General features: G+C 44.8%; 1 long non-coding RNA gene across 2 annotated transcripts; it reads left to right on the plus strand.

Annotated features, from left to right (window-relative positions):
• The first annotated feature begins 577 nt into the window (after nucleotides 1-577).
• Nucleotides 578-18,454, plus strand: LOC102552864 (uncharacterized). Of its 2 annotated transcripts, none has more exons than XR_015655377.1 (3): nucleotides 578-638; nucleotides 1,487-1,604; nucleotides 18,380-18,454. It is a non-coding gene; the product is annotated as an uncharacterized LOC102552864 (long non-coding RNA). The 2 variants fall into 2 exon arrangements; XR_015655376.1 differs by having other exon boundaries at nucleotides 1,487-1,593.
• The last annotated feature ends 2,300 nt before the right edge of the window (nucleotides 18,455-20,754 follow it).

The following is a 20,754-nucleotide window of genomic DNA, read 5'->3' on the forward strand; positions in this document are numbered from 1 at the left end:
ATAAGGCACTTCTGTGCTATTCCTGACCTCATTGTAGTTGCTTCACCCTTCTGGCCTTTAAGTGGCAGGCCATCCAGTTCTTACTGCTCTATCAGTATCCTAGGGAATGAGAGTGTTCTTGGACTTTCAGTTGCTACATTACTTCCCTATTTTTCTACTAGTGTGCTAGGCATGCATTTAACTATGAAGCATCGGTGTCTTAGTTAGGGTTTTACTGCTGTTAACAGGCACCATGACCAAGCCATGTCTTATAAAGGAAAACATTTAATTGGGGCTGGCTTACAGGTTCAGAGGTTCAGTCCATTATCATCAAGGCAGCATCCAGGCAGGGATGGTGCAGGAAGAGTTGAGAGTTCTACATCTTCATCTGAAGGCTGCTAGCAGAATACTGACTTCCAGGCAGCTAGTATGAGGGTCTTAAAGCCCACACCCATAGTGACACACCTACTTTAACAAAGCCACATCTATTCCAACAGGGCCACACCCTCTAATAGTGTCACTCCCTGGGATGAGCATATACAAATCATAACAGTGGGTCTCTGTGACCTGGATTCATGCTCTTGCATCATATTTCCTGAGGCCTCTGCTTTCCCTGTACCTCATATGAGGATTCTCCAATCTCCAGTAATGCCACACAGGTAGGAGAGATTTACAAGTGATGACCTTGCCTCACAGGAAGCAGCATGTTTATTAACTAGAATTGACACCTGCCTCCTGTAGTGACATCTTTAAGAATTCTGGAGTTTGGGTTTCTTTAAAAACCCAAATATATTCTTCAAATATTACAAGAATGCATTTTTGTTTTAACTCCAGGTATGGGGATATGGGTCTGCTTCAGACTGTCTGCAGCAGCTGATTGTGATTTGCCTCATGCTCTAGCAGAGGTGTCACTCTGCTAGCTGTAGATAGTTTCTGCAACTATGTGGTGTTCAGAATTCTGGGAACTTTTCAGAGGGTAGATGAAGCGAGGGCCCTGAGAGGCAGGGTTGGTGGTTGGTGGTGATTTGGTGGGGGGGGTGGTTGTGGTTTGTTGGTAGTCACGTTCAAAGAAGAACAAAAAGAAAGAAATTAGGTTCAGGGATCTCCCCCCACCTCTGCCTCTCTATCCTTCTTTCTTTCCTATCTAGTGATAGAGGGTGAAACCAGAGGGATAAAGAATGAGCAAAAGAAGAACCCACAAAGGTCAGCCACAGTCTCCTCCTTGATAACGTGTGGGAATGAGACAAGGACTTAGGTTATTTCATGCTGGAAGCTGGGGGATGTAGTTCACCGTGGGCAGTGAGAAACTGGTCATTTGATGCCACAGCAAAAGTTTCCTTTTTCTGTCCCAAGTCCCCCATCCAGTATTCCTCATTACATTTAACTACTTCTTAGACTATTTTGAAGGTGACAGTTTTTAGACTCTCCATGCTTTCAATGACTATGACCATGTAGGAGAACAGATCAAGAAGGGTCTTGTTTTTGTTTTTACCTCCCCCTTTCTCAGAATGAGACTGCGATGCAGATCTTTGGAGGAAGTCCACAGAGACAAAGCTCTTTCACGTCATGCCATATCTAGAATATCACTGGCTGATGTCACTCCAGGCTGAAGAAGTATATGTCAGGTTTCTTTATTTGATTTCTATTCTGGTGTACTTCTCTGTTTCTATGATAAATACCATGACCAAAAAGCAGCTTGGAGACAAAAGCATTTATTTGGCATGTACTTTCACTACTGATGGGAGTCAGAGCAGAAATTCAATGTGGAGACTTGAAGCAGAAACCACAGAGGATTGCTGATTACTGGCTCGCGTCCTCTGACTTACTCAGCTATCTTCAACCTAGGCCCATCTTCCTAAGGGCAGTATTGCCCACGGTGGTCTGAGCCTTCCTAAATCATTTAGCAATCAAGAAAATGTCCCACAGACATGCCTATAGGCCAATCTGATGGTGGCAGTTCCTCAATTAAGGACAACCAAGATTAATTATTAAAGTGCCCCATTTATGACCTACACTCCTGACAGAAAAGATAAACATTCCAAAGTGCTGAGGCAGAAGCACTTGACTCCTCCTTCTAGGGCTCTGGATTCACAGAATGGCTAGCTGTCCAATCTTAGCACTGAGGCCACCCTGGACCCTGCTATGCCTGCGACTTAGAAGCTGAGAAACCCCAGAAGAAAGGCTTCTTTGCTGTGTGCGTTTGTTTGGTACGATGAAGAAAATCCCTACAGCCTTGTTGTGGCTGTCCATGATTGATGGCTGTGCAGGGTGACTCAGGCTACCTGGTGGGGCCTGTCAATCTACCACAGCTCTCAGGAGCAGTGACTTTCAATTCAGCGAAGAGATGCCAAGTGGGAGAGCAGCTATAACTTTCCCAATAAATTTATTATAAATTTTCACCCCAAGTGCTTCAAGAATCTTTGAGGGAAGCATCTTAAGTTTCTATTGGAGGGAATATGTTTGCAGAAAAATGTGAAAAGAACCATTTCCTTCCAACCGAGTATAAAACAGGACTATTTTCATCAAATATGCTGGTGCCTTTATAGCTAAGAGTGTTTGAATTTTGACCTCACCATCTCATTCTGCATGCCTTTCTGTAAACATGTCCAGGGGACTGTTTATCTGCTAGCTCGGCCTCAGTAACCTATAATACCACTTTCCTCTCCACATTCTGGAGACTCAGGCAATCTGGAAGGGTCAGCACCAACCAATAGGGATGGTGTGTTACAACTTCCCAAGAGACTCTGCAAAGGCATCGGTGTACATTTGGAAAAGAAAGTTCTGGCAGTACTATTAAACATAGAACTTTGTGGTCATTTTGTTTTCCCTTTCTGCTCTTAAAGTATTTGGTGTGAGCAAGGTAAGCTTGGTATTAGACTATTTTAACAAGTTTTGTTACTGATGAAAAACAAGGCACCTGTCTTATCCTCAGTTACCTGGCGTTCAGCGGATTAGAGCAAAGTCACTGGGAAGGTCTTGGAGTGGGGCAGACTGTAGGAATTTTGCCCTGGTGGGGTGAATATTTGGAAGCCTAGATGTTATGTGAGTTCACACACTGACTTCATGGTCCGTGATTATCATTCTTCTTCTTTTTTAAATTAGATATTTTTTATTTACCTTTCAAATGTTATTCCCTTTCCCAGTTTGCTGTCCATAAACTTCCCCATCCCATTCTTCTATAAGGGTGTTCCCCCTACCCAAACACCCCTGCTTCCCACCTCCCTGCCCTGACATTCCTCTTGTTTCATACTGGTGTTTTGTTGCTGGTATGGTCAGCAACTCTTGAATTCTGGCTACAGCATATGTCCAACCCATAAGGTTCATGGGGGTTTCTGCATCTCTGTTTGTGATGGTTTGTATATAATTGTTCCATCCAATTGTTGAGAAAGAAGCAGGCAGTTCTTGTGAACAGCTGAGATCATTGCCGGTCCCGTAGGACAGGCATCCTAGTTCTTTACTGTTAGTAACCTCCTCTTATTAAGTTCACAGCATGGCAGTTCTGATTTCTTACTTGTGAATATTAAGTGATATTCTTATTGAGAACATATTTTCCCTTTTATGAATATTATGGAGGCTCATGTCCTCCGCAGCAGGGAGCACGGAGAGCAGCACAGAAGGCCTCTGAGGAGTAGAGAGCAGAGAATGGCTCCTGTGTCTGCAGAAGTGTGGGCATTGCGAAGGTCAGCAGAGCGCAGGCGTTCTCAACTCTTCAGACAGCTTGCACAGGGCAGCAGGGACTCCTCTAGAGGATGCTGTGGAAGCAAAGAATACAGATGCGCGTATACTGTGTGAGCTTTTTGTTGAAATGGCTGAACAAATGTCTACTCACTCCAGATAGGCCACCCAAAGGATGATTCCACCTGAATCTAGCTTGATGATCTTAGACTTATTCATAGGAAAACAGGAGTGGGATTACTTGGAGCAGTGAGTGTAACCCCAGCTCAGTGACATCAGCAAAAAGTCTCACCCCAACAGAGAGGAGAACTTTCGCACAGCTGCATAGAAGGAGCACTTGCTTTGCTTTACCCTCCATTTCCCATATAATGTAAAACCTCCAGAGACCAAGTACAGCTTGGCCAGAATTATATTCAGGCACATGAGGGAAGGAGTGGCTTGCCCCTCCGGTGAGGGTCTAACAATCCCTCCCTTAGGCTGACTTATGAGGTGCTGCCAATAGGCCCAATCCTGAGGGTTTCTTGCAGGTAATAAGGGCTGACACGCTTGGGAGACAGCATTTCTCAATAATGTGAGAGCCAGATGTATGGCGATAGGAGATCAGGGGATAGGTTTTCTCAATGTGTGTGAGAAACTAATCTCCTACTTCTGAGCTCCTCCAGCATCCCAAGCAGAGGAAGAAGTCCAGCACCTAAGAGTCAGCATGCTTTTGCCAAAGGTGGGATCTTGGCTCCTTGAATATCTTCCATGACTCAGGCATCACACATGAATGCATGACCCGTGGGTGCTCTAGGGACAGGAGGGCACGTCCAACCTTCATCCAAGATGAACCGTGGGAAGTGCTGGCTGGGTCTGCTTCTGCTCTTGGGGTATCTAGGCACCATTATGCACCATGCTAAACTGGAAGGAAAGAAGCTTAGCTGGGTGGGTGGGTTAGCAGGATCTCCAGCTGGTGTGAGTTTAGGAGAAATAGCTTTCTCCTGAGATGGTTTTCAGTGAAACAGTGCCCCTCTATCGGGGGCAAACAAGGGCTATATAAAATTGGGGAGTGGGTAGGTGTTTGGGGGTGAGTATACATCATAGGCTGGGACTGAGGTGCTGTGTAGAACTAGGAAGTGTTCATGAGCCCCAAAGAAACAATCAGGAACTGATGTGATGTAATCACACAAGGGTCTTTATTTACAAGCTCAAGTTTGGGTTTAACTCACCGATGATCCACAGGATGGATTTGGTGGAGAAAAGCCCCGAACACTCATCAGGACAAGGTTTTATAGGAAATGACAAGCAAGGGGCCAGTGTCTCTAGCCTGGCAAGCATCTACTTGGGGGGTTCTGTGGTCTTTAACATAATTGGTTGGTGCTGAGAGCCAAACTATAAACTTGTTTTCCTCCTGGTGATTATTAGGCAGGGGCAGGCTTGTAACCTGGTGGTGCAGATTTGTTGGGGGAATAACCTGGAGACTGGTGCCAGATGCTGGATTTGTTGGTGGCAGGTAACCTGGAGACGCAGGTCTCATTGGGGGATAACCTGGAAACTGGTGCTAGGTACTGACCTATTAGTTTGCTTGAGTTCAAACTCAGGTCAGATCCTCGGAGTCTGAATCCCCCAAAATTTGGTCTCTCACTGAGAATGCTTTATTTGCATAAAGAGGAATTCCAGATGCTTGCTGGACATGTCCTTAAAGGGAAACAGAAAGTTTAATGTAAAATTTGTTGTGAGCATGAGGCTTTGCCAAGCTTCCAAGGACCTCTGTACAAGGCATGCATGCTGCAGGGAGGAGCAGGAGCCTGATGTAGTTGGGAATATACCAATAGGATGGTGTTGGCCTATTTGCATTCCATCATTAAGAATGAGTGAGTGGAATCTGCCTTGGGCAGGTCACTGTGATGCTCCAAACACAGGGACTAGATAGTTACTTTTCTCACTACTGTGACAAAAACCTAACAAAAGCAACTTAAGAAAGAGAAAGTTTATTTTGACTCACAGTTTGAGGACATAGTCCACCACAGTGGAGAAGTCACAGAGGCAGGAGCTTGAGGTGGCTGGTCACATTGTATCCACAGTCAAGAAGCAGAAAGAAATGAATGCTGGTGCTCAGTTCACTTTTTCCTTTGTATCTAACTAGGGGCCCAGACCATGAAATGGTGCTGCCTATTAATTCTATCTGAAGACTTTCTTACACATGCCCAGATGTTTGTCTCCTAGGTAAATTTTAGATCTAGTGAAACTACTAATCAATCTTAACTGTCACAAGTTATAAGAAGAGTTCATTATAATCTTATTTTGACATGAGTTGATATATCAAAGAGAAGTGTTTAGGGGAGAGTCATTCTTTTGTTCTTTATGATGAAACCAGCAACAATTTGGTTCTTCAAAATTGAATATCCCAAGTCAAGAGAAGGTAGATACACTGTAAAACATCGATAGGTGGCTGATTGGTTGATTGATTGACTCATCCTCCAAATGTTGAATTGCTGTATCCCACAGAACAGTTTCTATAAGGATAAGATTAGCCAGACAGGCATGGTCCCTGACATATGCAATCTTTACCCAGTGTGAGAAGACAGTCACTAGATAATTGCAATGGCTTAATTATAGTCAGACTAGCTCATACAGAGGAAAATATCATGAAGATATCATGGGTAGCTGGGGCTATCACTCCAAGCTATTTAAAAGAGAAAAGCTCAGAACCAGGCACTCATGTGTTACAGGATCAGAGAGATTGGATTCAGAATGTTGAGAGGGCTTAGATGGCTGACATTGGGCATCCAGGGTCTGCCTAGGGGACAGGCTTTGGCTTTCCCTGGATGAAATCACTGAATCCCATGATTTCTGTGCTCACAAACATTGTGCTTGGAGATCTCCTGAGTGAATGGTGCATTGAATTGTGTTGCATTTCCAATCAAACTAATTAGGAGAGGCAGCTCTTCTAGGTAAATCATATCATCACCATGTCAAGGCCAAGCATGTGTGTTTTTTTTTTTTAAGAGAGTACCTAGTGCTTATACCATCAAGTCCAAGGTATTTGCTAAAAATATGCACAGACTGATTGCCACCTGCTTGAGAATCAGAGTTGATGGACTTACACAGAAACAGGGGCATTAATTTCCATACTGATTTTCTTTGGAAAACAACTTGATATGGTCTGGGTGCTATACACCTTCATAAATCATAGCTCTGAAAATGTCAGGAGTAAGAGGGATCGGGGTACCCTGCAGCTCACTGGGGTACTGGGGTCAGTGGGTACTCACCTGTATGGGCTGATGGAGGCATAGAGAATCTGTTGGGACAAAACCTGGCTCTTGGCTATGAGGTCCTGCTCAAAAGGATGAGACATTGATAGCTATTCCTGAAGAAAACCGTGAACATGTTACAGTAGCAGCTACGTTGTATTTTTAATTTATGGAGCAGTGTGGTTGTGGGGAAAATTTTAAAGGTAGGAAAGGTTTTGAGACCATTGTCTGTAATTTATTGTTTATCACACAAGTGAGCTGAGAATTTAAGTTTGAGGAAAGGTCCAGAGGTTTTCATGCAGGAGATGCAAGCTTCCTTTCCTGGGATACTCTAAACTTTGTGTCAATTTTCTCTAAGACCTCCTTTCTTTTCTTTTGCAAATAAAGTTTAATATGGAGTTTCTGCAGGGAAAAGCAAAAACAGTAAGAGACTCAGTTGGGGCACTTCTAGGGATGCCCCTTCACCAAGTCCTTATGTCTGAGCTAACTCTTTGTGATTCATCTGCTGCCCTCCGGTGGCCTTTCTGGTCCCTACAGATTTTGCTCTTGAACTAGGAGCACAGGGTCATCATGCTGGACTTTGGCAGCCATCTTGTCAGGTATTCCCAGAACTGTGTTAACTTAGAGTGGGTCTGAGTGGCCCATGTGCAGATAGATGGTAGAACACTGAGCTGTTCCTGTCCACTGCCTCCAGTCTGTGGCTCTGTGATACACCTGAGAGGATTCAGGCCTACTCAAAGGGATCCCTTGTTCGCCAAATGTCTACATATCCCCCGCTTTTAGCAATGGATATACATAAGGAAGACATCTTATTTAGACATCTTGTTTAGTGAGTAGGGTGTGTCACCTAAATTCCTTTTGTAAAAAGGTTCTCTCGAAAGGACAATGTCTCTCCATGGAATTCTGCCATAGGATTCAGTCAGTGATCAAGAGGCCGGAAGTACGGGAGAGGGCAACTCTCACTTCAGAATACTCCACAGGGGACAAGTGGAGAGGAGGACTCTCTAGTGGGGACTTGTTTACAAACAGACCTGAAAAGAGCTGATTCTACTTCATTAACATCATGGAGCTACTCTCGTTGAACTAAAATGTGTTCTCCTGAGAAGCACATCCTGGGGATCCCTAGAGCCTCCCTGCAGCTCCAGTGTTACCTCAGTTAATAGCAAGCTTTTCTCATTTAAATCTGTAATGGGAAAATGAGTTGGCTTTGAAGTCCATTGTGAGTTTATGTGGGCTATAGGGTTCAGCATTGGACTGTGAATGTGTAGACTATGACCTTTGGTGGAACCCATTATTGAGATTAAGTACTATCAGGGTGCAGAGGGAGAAATTATACATTTGCTTCTGGGGCACAGAAGTGGTCCCTGGCCAGGAGAGCAGCTTTGAAGTTGATGGCCAATGAATTTATGCAACTGAACTTGGTAGAAATGGAGCTGACTGAGGATTGTCTGCTAAATGCCATCTACAGAACAGTGGATGCTGAAGTTCGTTAGTCTACCGATCCGTTCACCCATCCATCCATTCACTCATCCATCTTTTTTCCAAAAGTTCTTTGAAAATTTCCTTGCCCATACTGTGCCGAGATACAGGGCTGATGGTATGCTATTACCTGGAGGGTTTGTCTACCTTCAAAGCTCTATTTGCTCTTGAAGTTAGAAACCATGACCTCTTTTCTCCTGCCAAGGCTAAATCACACATTTCAAAGCACTCAACCCTAGATTTACTTCCCACCACACTGGATTCTATGTAGATATGCTAGTTGAATCTCCTGTTCTCATGGGATGCAGAGACATTGTTTGGGACCCCCCCCCAACTTGGGTAAATGAACAGTGCTTTCTCCAGGGGCTTCACCCCACTAGCTGTCACTAATGGAGGTGGCAAAACTTACCCTCCCTCCCTAAGCATCAATTTCTGGTTTTCTTTTTTTCAATCCATTTGCATCTTAGACAGGCGTGGTTTCTGTCATGCTGCTTAGTTTCAGAGGGAGATGCACGAAGAGCCTCAACAGGGCTTTAAAGCCTTGCTCTTTCTGCTTCCATTCTGTGGTTTACAGAGTGAGAGATACAATAGTAGTAAGTAATATAAGTGGCTAATATAAGAAGTTATTCATTTGGAAGATGAACCAATGAAGAGGTCCTCCTCACATCAGCATGCTGTTGGCTCAGCTCATTCTTCATCAATAACACTGGGTTTTCCTTTAGATCTCATTTCTCCCATTTCACCTGTACCATGTGCTGTGGGTCCAGGCAATACTGCTGTCATCTGCGTAGGGATGCTGCTGCCCTTTTCTTCATGGGGTCAGTCCTACAACATTCTGCTTACTGATGGATTATTACTATGAAATGAAGAATAAGGAGAATATATAGGAAATTAGAGAGAAAGGCCAGTGATCTTGGCTTAAAGAAAGTTTTTAGTTTCTGAGTTTTGACTGGATTGAATTATGTTTAATCTTGTAAAGACCTCAGAAGGGAAGAAAAGATTAATGAAATGTTTTGAGCTCAACTAAGCAAAGGGGCACAGTCACCTCACATGCTCAGTCTTTCTAGAAAGCAAATGATGAAAGGACATCTGAGCTCAGGGAAAATCTCATGCTGTCTTGCCTTTAGTGCCTCCATTAGCTGATTTCTTGTTGCTGAGGTGAAATACCTGAGGAAAAGAACTTAGTGGAGACAGAATTTATTTTCCTCAGAGTTTGAAAATACTGTCCATTATGTCAGAGAAGGGGTGGATCAAGAAGAAGAGAAGATACACCCCTCATGGTCTAGAAGGTTTGAAACAAGAAGGTACTGACCAACACAGTGAAGAAAGAATAAGCTCCAAGCATTGTGGTAGAGAAGTTGTGGAGCAAGAAGGTTGTTCACCATGTGGAGAAGGTAAGGAGCAAGAAGGCAGTCTCTGTCCACCATGATGGAGAAGGTGAGGAGGAAGAGTGGCTCTAGCTTTGCTGGCAGAACTGTGAGGTAACATGAGTCAAATGCTGCTGCTCCTGATGGCTCTCTCTTTTTATGTTCAGTCTAAGTCCTAAGTCCATGGATTTGAAGGTGGTGACCACATCCAGGGTGGATCTTCTGTGCTCAGCTAAGCCTCTTTAGAAATGCTCTGATGGACACACCTGGAGGTGTGTCTCCTAGGTGACTCAAAATCCACCTAGTTGACAATGCAGATAAACTATCATGGTGCCTATGATGGCTAGTCTTGGTTGTCAACCTGACTACATTTTGAATTAGCTAAGACCCAAATAATTAGGCACAGCTGTACAGGATTTTTCTTTTCTTAATGAAATCATTTTAAGTGGGTAGACCTACTTCTAATCTGGATCTTTGATTTGAGAAGAAGATATACATTTAATCTGGACCACAACTTCTATATAAAGGACATGGAATCTTTGTCTGCTTGCTCTCACAAGCAAGTCTATTCCTTCACTGGCATTAGATCCTACTTCTTTAGGATTCCAGCATATACTGAAGAGTAGCTGAGACAACCAGCCTCATGGATGGATAACTATGGGATTCTTAGACCTTCTATTGGTAGGCAGCATTATTGGACTAGCTGGACCACAGCTTGAAGTCATTCTAATAAATATCATATATATACATATATATACATATATATGAAATGAATGAAAAATATTATTTATTTATTTATTCATTCTTTGAGTTCTATTCCTTTAGGCAACCTTGATTAACACAGTGCCCATGTGGATCTGAATCTACCAGGTTCCCTGTAGCCTGAGCACATGGTGTGTCCTCAATACCCTGGTCTATTTCATTTCAGAGACTGGAGGGCTCAGCCTGCTCCATGCCTGCACCATGAGTAATACAGTGTTTGATGCCTGCTTGCAAGACTCACTCCTTTAGGATCTCAAAATGTATTTTGTGATGTACTAGGGATAGAAAACCGTTTCTGAAGTCTACCAAGCACTACAGTGAATTTTAGCCTAATTTGTTCTCTGTGTGGCATTATGTAAGTAGCTGTAGATGACTAGGAATTATGTCATTTGTATTAAGCCCAGATCTGTTTCTGAGTATGTGCTTCCTGCTGCTATGAATGTGTGAACATGTTTTACCTTCCACTTTTGTCACTTTGCAATGAAAGGGTTTCCTTTTACCCTTGTAGCTCAGATATCATCTCCATCACAGTAAACATGCTCCTGAAGACATGGTTTCTTTTCATAATGTTGAAAGTCTTGTCAGAGAGTGTGTCTGAGATGATTGTTGTTAAAAAAATGATGTGGCTATGAAGACTGATTATTAAGGACTAGGTCAAATGAATTGAATTATTAAATTGAAAACAGTTAAAAAAATCCCAAGGAGAAAAAAGGACCTGAAGTCTCACTGTACAGGGAAGAACAGCAGTGCCAGGCTTGCAACATGGCTTTGCTTCTGGAATACCCTCGTTCCCTCAGACTGAAGCCCGCTGCTCTAGAATTCTGGGAGCCAGCTGACTCTGGGAGGCAGACACTGTTTCTGTGTGACTTGACTCGTCACTGTCGTTGGCAATGGTACTGAGACTATCAGTTTATAAATTGCCTTTCCTTCTAGTCTTTCTGCAATGTCTGTCTTTTTTTTTTTTTAGACTTTCTTTTGGGAGAGAGGTGGACATTATCCAAGGCAGCCAGACACAAATGGATTCTAGCTTTTCCTCTATGGCCTCAGGGTTCTGTGTTCATTAGAACAATCTGGGTCCAGCGTTGCTTCCTTGGACAGTCTGGAGCATTTCCTGCTGCCTCCTGAATGAAGCTAGGAGAAGAGCAGGTCTACAGCCCACTCAGCCTGAGCATCTTGACTGTCCCACGCATGCCTGGAAGTGTCCATACTTGTTTCTTCCTCTGTACCTAGTCCTCAGACATCCCTGATACAAGGCCCACAATGTGTGACTTGATTCTTTCCTGTTCTCAGAGGATATATCTAGCCTCATGCCCTCCCCGACATTATACTCTACAGACAGTCCCTCCCTCTATCTATGCATCCATCTTTCCACTCATCCGTCCACCCATCCTCTGGCTCTGTGCTTGCAACCTTGATAGAAGACAGAAATGACCATTTTGCAGGTCAGACTCTTTCCAGAAGACATGGATGCATCACAACTCTGGTCACTCCCTCCCTCTATTGCTCTCTTCATTGGCTTCTGACTCACACAATCACTGGCTTGTCTCACCGGGTCACCAAAGTGCTGCTGTTAAAGGCGCTGTTGTCATTATGCTGTCAGATCCCACAGAAAACCCGCCTCTGACCTGACTTTCCATCCACTGTTCTCTCCCCTTAGGAATTCCCTATGTCGTGGCCCTTTTCAATGTCCACTCATCTAGTGTTGGAGGTAGGACATCTGGCCTGTTTTATCAAGAGAATCTTGAGTCGTGTCTGATTCTCTGTTTATGAGGAAGTGGTGGTAGGAATCCACTTCCTGCTATCCACACTGGCCCTTCAGCACTCTTCAGGAAGCTGATACCTTGTAGATATTACCCCTGTCTTAACTCTGAAGGAACTATATAGCCCCCAAAGGAGGAAGAAGATGTACACCCAAAGCTGTGCCTGGCCAGCTCCATTCTATTTTTCTGGTCTCCCCATCAAGGCTCTTCTCTTCACCCCCTTCCCTTTACAGAAGCCTTCAGCTCACCTCGCTTATCTCTTAGGAATCTTTCTGTTGCTTTGCCTTCTGTCTGGGGTCTTGTTTGCCCCTGACTTCAGAGCTTCTCAAGGAAGTGCTGCTGTTCACAGGATCAAGTCACAAATGATCTGCTTGAGTTTGCTAGTCCAGGGTCACCATCCACTCTACCTCAGTTGCTAGGTTCACAAAAGGATGTGGGCTGTTTACTGATGTGTCCCCAGTTACACAGTGTTGTACTGGACATAGGAGGTAACCCAAAGGGAAAGCTGGTTTGTGGAGAGGTTGGTTGATAGAAGATCATATTCACACGTTGACTACATCTTGCTCTACACTGCATGTGATGGGACCCATGTTCTGCTTCCTCCCACCTTCTCTCCTTCAAATGCCTTCTCCTTCACCACCTGCAGCATTCTCACTTGACCCCTGATCTGAAGCGAGGCAAGTGCCTGGGCAACTCTATGCAGTGCTGTCTAAGTGACTTTGAGGATTGGGGGCACTTGCAGAGTGATCAGATCTCATGAACTGCGCCCTTCCCCCACTGCTCTCGTGGTGCCCATCAGGACGAGAGTTTTCTTTTGAAAGTTTATGGCCTCAGTGCTTCAAAGGCAGTTACAGTGCCCTGAACAGCTGTTACTCCTTGCAACAGTGGATCAGAAATGAAGCTGAGCTCTGGCTTAATGGAAATTGTCCCTTGAAAGGTTTGAATTTAGAACATTTATTCTCCATTAATTCCAAGTAGATTCAAAGTTGAGCAAAACAGCCTCCGTCTTCCCTTTCAGTTGCAGGTTTTTTACTGAGAAGAGGTTGTCACAGCTGCTGATTTGATTGCTGGTATCAGGATGAAGAGTTTCTGCAAATGTGCTTCTGTTTCCTGACTTGCATCATTCCAGATGCAGGCTGGGCACCTGCAGTGCCTAGTGCCCTGTGAAACCCCGCCATGCTGGGGTGGACAGCATATATCTGACTTAGTTACTTTTCTCTTTGCTGTGATAACATATGGGACAAAAGAAACTTAAGAAAGGAGGGACTTACTTTGGCTCACAGTTTAAAAATATAGTTCATCGGTCGCCATGGAGGGAGGAACATGAGACAGCTGGTCACCATGTGTGCACAGTCACGAAGCAGAGAGAGATGAATGATGCTGCTTAGCTTGCTTTTCCCTTTTTATTTAATCCTGGACCCCAGCCTGTGAGATGGTGTCCACCACATTTAGAATAGGAACTACCTCTTCAGTTAAACCTGTCTATAATATACCCATGTATACTCCCAAACACATTTTCATGGTTAATCTAAATCTTCTCTAGCTGACAGTGAGGATTAAGTGTAACAACACTGTATTCATATGTGTAGACACGGGGGGGGAGAGGGAGAGGGAGAGGGAGAGGGAGAGGGAGAGGGAGAGGGAGAGGGAGAGGGAGAGGGAGAGGGAGAGGGAGAGGGAGAGGGAGAGGGAGAGGGAGAGGGAGAGGGAGAGGGAGAGGGAGAGGGAGAGGGGTGCTAAGGTGGATGGGAGGAGAGCCAGGATACCTGAGTAGAGAAGGCGACTCAAAGTCCCTGTCCTGGGCCCAGCTCCTTCAAAAATGGATTGTCTCACCACCCGAGAGATTGCCTGGTCTCATACAGGGGGAACTGGCAGCTATATGAGGTCCTTACATGGTCTGTGTGCTGAGCATCTAATGAGGAATAATAGGGGCTTTGAAGCTGGGTTTTTAACACCCTGCACATAAGCTGTGGAAGTTGGTGTTTTCTGATCAATAATGCTGAGATGCAGGGTCAGTATAAACCTTGGCTTTGATCATGCTAAGCTGGTTGTGGGGATGAGTGGCAGGCAATAGCCTGGCTTGAGAAACCACATCCTGCCCATGGTATTGTCTTAGTTAGCTTTAACTGCCAACTCAACAAAGCCTAGAGTCACCTGAGAAGGGAGTCTTAATTAGGGATTGCCTAGATCTGATTGGCTTGTGGGCCTGTCTTTGAGGGATTGTCTTGATCATTTATTATTGTAGGAAGACCCAATCAATTGTAGGCAGCACCATCCTTCTGCCTATGTGCCCGAATTGCATAATGAAGGTCAATAAACAATGGGCTGCTAAGTGATCCAGCAAGCAGCTTTTCCTCATGGTTTCTGCTTTGAGTTCCTGCCTTTAAGTGGTGGACTACGACTTGGAAGTAGAAGCCAGATAAATCATTTCTTCTCCAAGTTGCTGTGGTCAGCGTGATTTTATCACAGAAAAGGAAGGCAATAAGGACATCTGTCCTGCCTCCAGATCCTTATACAAGCCAGAGTCGGACCAGCACAAGCAGAGTGATCCCTGTTCCTTTGGAATCTGGGAATTCAGAGGCATGGCCTTTAAACTGCCTTTCTTGGCATCCATGAGAAGTTGAAGGTCCATAGACATGTGTACCTGGCTTTGCACATCACTTGCTTGCTTGTGTTTGCTGACTTTGAGTTCTGCTGGGGAAATCCTGTGCTAAGAGTTTAGCCTTCCATCACAAGGCTACTCAGCCCCCCTTGAGTCTCAGCAGGCAGACTCGCCTGCTCCTCTTGCACCACTGATTCCAACCAACATTGGGCACAGAGAGGAAATCATTTTATACCGTCTACCCCCTGCTCTCTGCTGTGTGATATGGACTGGTGTGTGCCTCTTGAAGACACCTTGGCTGACTGCAGATTTCTGGTCATCCTCTTGTGGTAAGAAGTCCAGGAGAATCCACCTCAAACTCCAAGTCTTTTCCCTCCTTCACGAGTCTCTAGTGACTTGTAATGAGGAGAGTGGGGTGTATTCTGTAGGACCTCTCTCTGTTTGATCCCTTTCAAACTAGGTGTGAAAAGGGACAATAGCCTTTTAGGCACATGGTACTGTTGGGATATACTGTTGGCTAAATGAAAGCCAGAGACAAACCATGACAAAAAATATGCTTAAAAGGCCATCAGAATGGAGTTGGGAGTGCACTGGAAAGCAGGGCATACACATGTCGGAAAGTGGACTCTCTTAGAAGGAGAAATAAGATAGTCATAAGAGGCAGATGGAGGGAGGGAATTGTTAGGGAGGGGCATGGGAGAGGAATGGGATGTTCAGGATCAGGTATGAGGAAGGACAGAAGAGATGGCCAAGAAAATGAGTGGAAGTCTGTAACTGTGGGGATGAGGAAGTGGAGAGCATCTCTATGATGAGACAGAGACCTTGGATAAGGGGGCACCCAAGAATCAATGGGGTCGGGGGTTGACTTTAACTGTGACTTACAACCTTGGGAATCTGGAACCTGAAGAGGACATCACCTGTATCCAGACAGGAACTCCAGTAAAGCTATAGAGACACCAACCCACACACAAAACTTTTAACCTCAAATTTTCACTGTCTACAAGAAATACAGGCATGAGGGATGGAGCAGAGACTGAGGGAATGGCCAACCAATAACTGGCCCAACTTGAGACCCAACCCATGGGCAGGCACCAATCCCTGAGACTACTAATGATACTCTGTTATGCTTGCAGACAGGAGCAAGCTATCTTCTAAGAGGCTCCACCCAGCAGCTGACTCAGATAAACGCACAGCCAAACAGTGCATGGAGCTTGGGGACTCTTATGGAAAAGTAGGAGGCAGGATTGTGGCTTTGAAGGGAATAGGAACTCCATAGGAAGACAAACAGAGTCAACTAACCTGGACCCTTGGGGTTCTCAGAGATTGAACCACCAATCAAAGAACATACACAGACTGAACCTAGGCCGCCCCACACATATGTAGCAGATGTGCAGCTTGATCTTTATGTGGGTCCCAAATAACTGGAATGGGGCTATCCCAAAAGCCGTTGCTTGTTTGTGGGATATGTTTTTCTAGCTGAGCTGGCTGCCTGGTTTGGCCTCAGTGAAAGAGGAAGTGCCTAGCCTTTCAGAGACTTCAAATGCCAGGGTAGGGGTATACCCAGGGGTCCCCAACTGACTCAGAAGAGAAGGGGAGAGAGGGTGGGGGAAGGATTATGGGAGGGGCTGACTGGGAGGTAGGCAATGAGTAGGATGTAAAGTGAATAAATAAAAAATAAAATTAAGTAAAAAAGAAAAAAGAAAGTAATAACAAAATAAAACAAAACAAACAAAAAATGGACTCCTGAACTGGGCACCTGATCATGAGATTTTAAACCATGGTTGCAGTGCTCTGACAACTCTGGATGTGTGATGTGGTCTTTCTTAGCTTGAGTTGGTCCTCACGACTGGACTTGTTTGTGTAGACATGTGCAGCTCAAGTCTAGGATGGGTCTTCTGCATCAACCAGCCTATGTCATGGCCCTGGGATTCCCTTTGTGCTTACCCTGATGAACACCCTGCACACCCATGTTTAAAGTTCATTCAGAGCTCTCTGAATCCCTCAGACCCCAGGTAGAGTTCCTCTGATTTGGCTGTTTCTTAGTTTTGAGTTAATGGAGAGCTGTGTGGTGTGTGAAGAGCCTGTGCATTTCAGTCCATCTTGGTTCAGTCCTGGTTTCTGGACTAATCCAGGGGGAAGGTTGGATTATGGAGAGGTTGGTTGATAAAAGATCATATTCGCATGTTAGCTACCTCTTGCCCCATACAATGGTACCCGTGATCTGATTCCTCCTACCTTTTCTCCTTCAAACATCTTGTCTGTACCACCTTCACACCATCATCATTTCTGCCCCCCCAACCCTCCATTTTGGGATGTCACACAACCAACAACAAATCCCAACAGCACACATGCCTAAGAGGTTTTTGTCCTTTTCCGTTCCTAGCCTCCTCACGCCATCTCAACAGTGGAGACAGGAACCCAATAGGGAGAGATCCTCACAGGATACACCTTTCTCTCCTTTTGACAAGTCACTGAAAACTCATGGAACAGGGAAAAGGGACTTGGAATTCAAGCTGGGTTCCCTTGGATTTGTTACCACTATAGGGTGACCACAAATGTATACTCAGCCAAGTCATAAAGAGGCAAACACCTTCAGCCATGGGGCTCAGGACCTCAAATATCAGCTTCAAGAGTCACTCACCTTCCTAGGAGTCTCAACATCCTCTTCCATACATCCCTGGCCCTGTCCACACTTGCTGTACCTCCACACCCATCCCCTCCAGCCACAAAGGAGATGTACTTCTCTTTAGTGAGTGCCTTCTTCCCTCATGGGCTCTGCGTACTTCCTTCTGTCTACCTCATCCCCATCATAATTTACCAAGTGCTGTGATAACACGTGCTTCCTCAGTGACTGGAAACTTGTTTATGGTCATCAACTATGGCTAGCTCTTTACCTCATCTCAGCCTCAGTGGATGCAGAAGGCTGCCATCAAACATTTTAGAATAACTTTGGACTTTTTAGAGAGCTCCCTGAAGCATGGACCTGCGCATTAGCACTTGTTAGACTACTTGGTTTTTCCATTTTCATCTGCATCAGGGTTGTCATCCGTGTACATTCCATTCAGATTGTTTCTGAGCTCTTTGATGATGTGACACTGGACTCTGGGTACAAAGCTGACTGTATCATCAAGCACTCCTCTGGCCACATGCTTGGGCATACATGTTGGGATTTCCTCATGGCAGGTTACAAACAGGCAGCTATCTACGATGCTTCAATAGACAGAAGGGTCCAATATTGTAGAAAATAAAGGGAAAAGGAAACCCCCCTCTGTCTGGTTCTTAGAAAGTTTACCCTTGCCATGTTCTAAACAGCAAAGCCACCATGTTTGTGTATTTAAAGTATGCATACATTAAAATAATTACAAACCAGATGTATTTGCAAACCTTTCAAAAGCAATAGCTCCATCAAGAAAATACTTAAATAAAAAATAAATGATTGCAATTTTCAGGTTGAGCAATAATGTGCTTATAATTGCAGTGGCTAATACATACATCTAATGAAGCATATCTATCTTCCTACAGGAGTACCACCGATCAACGTGTGATGGAGTGATGTAATAAAGAATACAGCATGGCTCCAAATGGTTTTAAAAGCCCTAAGCATCTCTCAGTGCCTTATGTTAATCAGCATAGAGTTAGTGCCATTGGTTTGCCCAACTCTTTGCTAAGTGTTAATGTCCAGTTATACTCTGAGGGGCTCTTAACTAGCTAGAAGAAAAAGGTAATGCCCACAGCGCCTGAGCCAGGTCCCATTAGTTACTTTTCCATTGCTGTGATAAAATAACATGGCTAGAAAGAACTTAATGGAAAAAAGAACTTATTTTGGCATACAAGTCCAGAGGGTTAGAGTTCAGAATGGTAAGAAATCATGGCAACCAGAAGTGGGAGTAGGAATCAATCTTCTCATGGCTTTCATCCACTTGTAAGAAGTAGAGAGAGCTAGAAGAAAAGATAAGATCATAAGCTCTCAAAACTCATCCTAGTGGTGCACTTCCTTCAGCGAGGCTCCGCCTCCTGAAAGTCTATTATGTACCCAAACAGCGCCACCAAACTGGGGCTGAAGTGTTCAAATACATAAGCCTATGGGGGACATTTCTCCTTTAAGCTGCCACTCAGATTTGGGTGGTCTGCAGCCCCTAAGTTGGGTTCTGGAGCTCTAGGGTCAGATAGTCTTGAGTTGAAGAGTCAGCTTTTTAAACTTATTGGCCGACTGGGGACATTTCCAGAATTTTCAGAACACGTTGTCAAATGGGACTGAAAATCATGATCATCATGTTTGTTGGCCAGGGTCATCATTATGATTTTTAAAGACATTGGAAATATTGATGATGGTAGTAATTCAGACAATTTCTTTACTGTCCTCTAGCACCAGTGCTAAGTGTTAACGTCCAGTTATACTCTGAGGGGTTCTTGCTCTGAACAGAGTAAGGTGGCACTGGTGGTGGTGCTGAGTGTAGGTCGCATGCAGAAATGGAGGAATGAGCACAGTCATCATGCTATCATGCACAGTTGCTTCAAGTCCTTCTTCAATGGTCTCTGAGAAATCTCTCCATACAGCTTCCCACTGGTCTGTTTGCTTTCCCCTCACCCCGATCCAGCTTCTAGACTCCTGTTGGAAGGACAAAGTGGAGGGTGAGGTGTATTGGAAGCAGTGTTAAGAAACAAAGGAATAGAGAAGTGTCTCTGTGAACAGCCAGGGAAGGATGGATCTTGGCAATACATGATAAGCCCTGTAGAATTAATTCTGTGTCTACCCGGGATCAGTAGTGCACAGAGCACCCTCCCAGTTGACCCAAGGCAATCCTGACTCCTATCAATGTCTTTGCAGACCTGAGGCCAGAAGTCAGGCTGGGCAGCTATAGTGAGGCTGCAGAGGCCAGGGTATGTTGCTTGGTTACCTTCACTCTTCTGTCTTGCATATCCCACGAGCAGTAAGAGTGGCAGATCTCCAAGCAGTACACTACCGTGCTCAGAGTCATGTGGGCTGGGCTCTGCAGAGCGGTCCCATGCCACCATGAAGACCTGCCCTATTTCACGTGTCCCCCTCCCTGTATCTAGCAATTCAAAACAACATGGAGAGGTCCCTTGCTTCTGGTTCGAGCTGTATCCACCCTATTGCCCACAGCTGCTGTGGCTTCACCCCATCATTCTCACTCACGCAACCTTTATATCCCTTTCTTCCTTCTCACTCTGCTCCCCCTGAAACCTCACACGTGTCATCAGTGTAGAGAGCGGTGAATTCCGTTTTCCCACTGGTTGGTCACGTGCACAGTCTTTGAACGTTTCCCCAAGAGAGAAACTGCACCCACTGCCATCTCTGAGACTGGAGGAATTCCCAGCTCTCTGAAATGCTGACAGCCAGAAGTGACAAGTCCAGAATCCACTCCCTGACCCCAGTGGTGAGACGGGCAAGTGCTGTACAAAGTCTAAGACCAGAATGGAAAGCAGAGTGCTACAGATCCAATACTCATTATCAAAAATCAACTAAGAGATCTCTCTGGGTGCCCAGCACTGCTATTAGCCAAATGAGAGTCAGACCGGAGTGAATGATACCACAGAGAGGCCCACAGTCAGACGCCTTCTTAATGTTTTCAACGCATCATTTAACATTCATGACATTTCTGTTATCGGCTCTACCAGCAGTGGAGGAGAGCAACCTGGAAGGCTGACAGGGCTCCACTGTTGTACATCATTAGTGAGATATCCTAACAGAAGCCAGAAAAACGGGAGCATCCCAGAGACCTCAATGCACATACACTTTTCTCAAAGATTCGATATAGGAAGAAGTGAGCACAGGAAAGAAGGAAGGGGCAATCAAGAGTGTGAGAGGGGAAATAGAGTCATGCAGAGCCATGCGTTGTATAAAATAGTGCTTTTGGGGGGACAAAATCATATGT

This window comes from Rattus norvegicus, chromosome 1 (genome assembly GCF_021556685.1).
Source record: "Rattus norvegicus strain SHRSP/BbbUtx chromosome 1, alternate assembly SHRSP_T2T, whole genome shotgun sequence".
In the NCBI taxonomy this organism is placed as follows: Eukaryota; Metazoa; Chordata; class Mammalia; order Rodentia; family Muridae; genus Rattus; species Rattus norvegicus.